Here is a 5,492-nt window from a genome sequence, read left to right as displayed (position 1 = left end):
AATATAAAGTTCTGGAAGTTTTTTGCATACTATCTTTTTCATCCCATTTTCATTCTTTTTTAGTACTTATTTTTGGAAATAAGCTTTTAGTGTATTCTGTTATATTCTTTAAAAATCCTTGATCAGAAATATAATTTATACATCCTAAAAATCTTTGTAATTGTTTTCTATCTTCTATTTTATTAGGAAATAAATTTACCTTTTCTAGAACATTTGGTTGAAGTTTTAGCTTTCCTTGGGTGGATAGAATTAATCCAAGAAACTCTATTTCTTGTTTTGCTATTCTTGCTTTCTTTTTGCTAAGAACTAATCCTTTTTCTTTACATCTTTCTAAAACTATTAATAATTTTTGAAGATGATCTTCTTTATCCTGTTTTGTAAAAACTAGTATATCATCAATGTACACTAAAACAAATTCATTTAACTCTTTTAGATTTTCTTCCATAAATCTTTGATAAATACCTGGGGCTTGTTTTAATCCGAATGGTAATACATTCCATTCATAGAGCAACACACTTGTTGATTCTTTTGTTGGGCAAGTAAAATCAGTTAATTTCTTTGTTTCTTCGTCTAAACGAAGTTGCCAATATCCTGATTTTGCTTCAAGAGATGAAAACCAAGTTGCTCCTTTGATTTTTTCTAAAATAGAATCTTTTCTTGGAAGTTTATGAGCATCACCAATAGTTGCTTCATTCATCTTCTTATAGTTAATAACCATTCTTCGTTTTCCCCTTTTAATTTCATTATTGTTTTCGACATAAAAGGCTGGAGCCGCATGAGGACTTTTACTTAATCTTATAATTCCTTTTTCTAGAAGATCTCTACATTCTAATGAGAACTCTTCTCTATCTCTTGCGGAATAAGGAATTTTATTTGGAACATTTATCTCTTTTGTAGGATCTTTTAATTTAATGCTTACTAATTCGTTATTTGTATTTTTAATATCTAAAGGATTTTCAGCACAAATTTCATCCAAAAGTTCTTCTATCTTTATTTCAAGATTATTTTTTTTGGAATTTTTATCTGAAAGTATAAATTTAAATAACATGTCTCTAATATAGAAAATATTTTAAATTTTAGAATCTTATCCATAGTAGTAGTTGGTATTTTTTTACGTTTTGATTTTTGATTTATTGAAGAGTCGTGTGGAGCTTTTAAAACTATATATGTTAATTCTTGAATGAATGAATGATATAGCCTTAAAAAGTTATTTCCTATGATAAAATCCATTCCAGAATCTAACATATATATAGATGGAACAATGAACCTATAATTTTGAATAAAAATTTCAGCCATCTCTGCTTTTTGGTCAATTTTATGTATTGATTTGTCAGCTATTCTAACTCTTAATGGTTTCTTTAATTTTTTCCAATCAAGTTTTATATTTGAACTAGCAAAGCATTATGTTGCTCCAGAATCTATGAAAGCATTTATAAACTTTTCTGTTATTTTTATAGTAATAAATGTGGCATTATTACTCAATCTCTGAGTCTGTTTCTGAGACATATTCAAAAATATAGTCTAAGTTATCATCAGATTCCTCTAATGGTTCCATGAAACAAGACTTAGCAATTTCTATTTGTTTAGTAAGATTCTTTTTATCCTTTTTTTTGGACATTCATTTGCATAGTGTCCTTCTTCTTGGCAATACCAACACTTACAATTTTCTTTTTTATTTGGGCAATAGTTATTTTTTTGTCTTTTGTTTTTATTGTTATTTTCCTTCCTAAAATACCTCTTTTTTCTCCAGTTTGGATAGTATTTTCTTTTTCTAAATTGATATTTTCTTTTTCTTTGAAGGTTTTTATTAAGACCATATTTTTGAGGTATCTCTTCATTATCCTGACAGCAAATTCTAATTATATTTGCAAATCTTTTTTGAGTCGCTTCTTGCATACAACGTTCTTTTATTTCCTCTCTTATTGCAGAGGTTGCTCCACCAAAATTATTTTTAATTGTCCCTCTATTTATTTCTCTTATAAATCTTCCCATTATAAATTCATTAGCAGGATATGGAAGTTTTGTTATATACATACTAAGATAATGATTTTTATCTTCTTCTTTTAATTTGTAATAATGTATTCTATATTCACATATATAAGACTCCACATTACATAAATCATATATCTGAATATTAGCTAAATGGTTTTTTGCTTCTTGATATTCTTTATTATAGACTTCTTGTCTATGATCTATAATATTTTTTCCAAAAAATTCTTTATATAGAATCATCATTATATATAATATCTTATCATAAGCTGTTGTTTTTACTGCTAATTCTTCTATTATTTGGTTTTCTATTGATGTCATATAATCTCTTATAGTTCCTTTAGTATGAAACCCTATGTAATTCCAAATGTCTCTTCCAGATAATTCACTAAGTTTTGGATTGGTAAAGGCTTCTAATAAGAAGGAATTTAACCAGTTTTCGCAAATTTCTTTTTCATTCTTTTTACAGTCTAGATCGAGCATTCTATCTCCTTCCATTTCCTGGATTTTAGGAACATATTTTGATGGTATTTTTGTATATTTTGAATCTTTATTTATAAACCCTTTTTTAAAAGCATAATTATCAAAACCTGTTTCCCATTTAAATTGAGATTGATTATCCTTAGATGTTCCAGCTTCATTTTTTACTTGTATTGGAATTGCTGGTTCTTCGTCACTAGAATAATCTAGGATGTGTTCTTCATTTTCTATATTTTCAGAATTTACTAATTCTTCTTCTATTTGAAATCCCTGTTCCATAATATTATTTTCTTGAGCCATTTTTAATTGTTTAAAAAGCATTATAACTTCTTCTAATTTTTCTTCAATATTCATAATTTTAGTGGTGGTTTTACTTTTAAATCTGTTATGTTGATTATATTTTGAAATTTTTCTTCTTTGAGATTCTCTTTTTTCTTATTTCTTTGAAATTTTATGGATACTAATATTTCTTCAAGCATGTCTACTATAGAATTTAATTGTGAGTTAAAGGTATGATAAAGATGTGGTGAATCATCTCCATGGTAACATTTTTTAGAAATTCCGTGTGAAAAATAAGTCTTTTCGGGTTTTTGAAATCCTTCAATAAAACTTATAGTAAAATAAAGATTTTGAGAAAAATCATTTTGTATTAATTTTAAGAATTCGGTGTCATTACAGTTAACACTAGTTAAAATCATTAATTTTTAATCTATTAATTTTGATAACTTAATTATTTCTTCTCTTAAATCTTCTAATTTACTTTTTCCATTAGGTGACGCTTTTCTTTGTAAAGAGTTACGGTTTAAGTAAAAAGTGTGGCTTTAGAATGTGTGGGTTGGGTTTTGCCATGTAAGCACATCTTTAAAATTTGCTCTGTACCCTATATTTCTCTTTTTAAAATACATGAAAACTCCACTTTTAATAAAATACTTCTTAAATTTGGTATGGTCATATTAGATTGCTCTAAGTTTTATTTAAATTTGGTTTCAGGACAATATCATTTCCTATAAGTTATGCAACTTTAAAGTCGGCTCTGTTTTAGGTAATGCTGTTCTGATAGTTCAATGAGCTTGTCACCTTTCAAATTGCATAATTTATTCTTTAAAATTTATATTAATCTGAAATTTGGATTAATTATTTCAGACATGCAAATATTTGATTTGCCTTTGGTTGCAACCCAAAAATTTGTCAGAATTAAAAGATATGTAGGTTAGAAGTTGCTCCTCTAATAACTCGAAAACAGATTTTACCACAGAAACCACTTAACTTCAAAAATTTATATCTTCCAATCTATACATCGAAAAAATTCTGAATTATTTGGGGATGATATACACTCTCCAAAATATTATAGAAAATTAACTTTTCTCAGAACGAGTGTCTAGATTATTCCCAGAATTTCGAGCAAGTTGCTGCCAAATTCTGCAGCAAAAGATTTGGACTTCACATATCAGGTTTAGTTTCCTAAGCTTTTAACTCCCTTAAATTCATGGTTCTAACTTCCTTCCTAAGCTTAGCTCATTTTTCTCATAATTCACCTGCCACATACACATACATATTCATATATAAAATCTGCATAATAAAATATAAATTTAGCAACTTCATCATATCAAACAAGCACATATCTCATCATCAAACTTCACCATCCATCACAGTCACAAACATGGCCTCTATCTAGTCTAACCTTTACCTCTTTGAAGTTCACTCTTTCTAACACTTTCTATTCACTCCCTTTTCTGCTAGAGCTCCTAGTCCATCATCAAAATCAGTTTCTCACCAACAAGGACACAAGGACGAATTCCTAGTCCATCACAAGAAGGAGGTGCTCATCCTCTCAAGTTGTAAGTCTCGGTTAGTTGAGCTAGGAAGAATCAAGTAAGACATCAAGAAGAAGGCTTATGACCGAAGCAATGAGAGGGAATTTATGAGATTCGAAAGCATGAAAAGAGAAGACGGTGGAAGGGAACTTATCTCCTCAAGCTTCCATGGAGGATGCTGAAATGGAGTTGATGTTGTTGGAGGTGGAGAAGAGAATTGTGCATGGTGCACCCTCACTAACTCTCGGTTCTTCTCTCCCTTTCTTGCTCTCTTCTTTTTGTTCTTCCTAGCTGAACTAATGAAAAAAGGTGAAGAGTATATGAAGGGAAGAATGGATAAGTAAAGTTAGAGTGCTACGTTGCACTTGAGGTGAGGAGTGATTAATACCTAGGCTTGACATTTAATGCAAGTTGCTCACAAAATGCAACTAATCAAGAGGTATGACTATGGTTGGTGATGAATGGTTCGGTTATACAGTGGCTGGAAGAAGAGAATAATTTAGTGTTAATCATGGTTGGTCACTCATCTTTCATGCTTAACCAAGGTTTAATGTATTGGAGTAAAGCATGGTTCGATCACCACATGAGAAGGAAAGAGAGGCCTAATCATAGTTAGCTTATCATCACATGATCCATTTACTTGATGATTAGTATGGTTTGGTTTCAAAGTAGGGGACTGTTTCGGTGGAACAAGGGAGGAGAGAAGAGTGTTGTCAAGGTCTTAATCATGGATAAATAAGGAGGGGCATTTTGGTCCAAAGAGAAAAAGAGTGATTAAAAAGTGTGATAATGTGTTAACTCGTTTTGATAATGTATTGGGGCTTTTCTTTAATTAATTCATCACTTGCTAAATTAATTATACGATGATTAATCTAGATAAGTGATTAAATTTGTGTGGAGATTAATCTAGAGAGAGATTAACTAATCATGGTTAAAATTTTAATTACCGACTCTCGCCATCAAAATTTTAAACAAAATGAATTACTGACGCGATGAAAAACATCGTCACAAAATACTTCCGTTCTAACTATATCCAACTGATATATTCATTTAGGTTTAATTACTCTATTGATTCTATAATTTTGCAAAATTTTTAATTAGGTCTTTATACTTTTTTACTTTTTAATTGATTTTTGCACTAATTTTTTTTTTTTTCAATTAGGTCCCTCTTGGCAGTAATTGATTTAATTTTATAGGGACCTAACTAAA

The 5,492-nt window shown here is 29.3% G+C and overlaps 1 long non-coding RNA gene across 1 annotated transcript; it reads right to left on the bottom strand.

Annotated features, from left to right (window-relative positions):
* Nucleotides 1–3,713: 3,713 nt before the first annotated feature.
* LOC140177913 (uncharacterized) lies at nucleotides 3,714–4,760 on the bottom strand. Its single transcript, XR_011869543.1, has 2 exons — nucleotides 4,157–4,760; nucleotides 3,714–4,004 (listed from the first exon to the last, which is right to left on the bottom strand). It is a non-coding gene; the product is annotated as an uncharacterized lncRNA (long non-coding RNA).
* Nucleotides 4,761–5,492: the final 732 nt, after the last annotated feature.

This window comes from Arachis hypogaea, chromosome 2 (assembly GCF_003086295.3).
Source record: "Arachis hypogaea cultivar Tifrunner chromosome 2, arahy.Tifrunner.gnm2.J5K5, whole genome shotgun sequence".
Lineage (NCBI taxonomy): Eukaryota > Viridiplantae > Streptophyta > Magnoliopsida > Fabales > Fabaceae > Arachis > Arachis hypogaea.
Note: the sequence above shows the minus strand (reverse complement) of the source record. Positions and strands in the feature narration are given on the sequence as shown.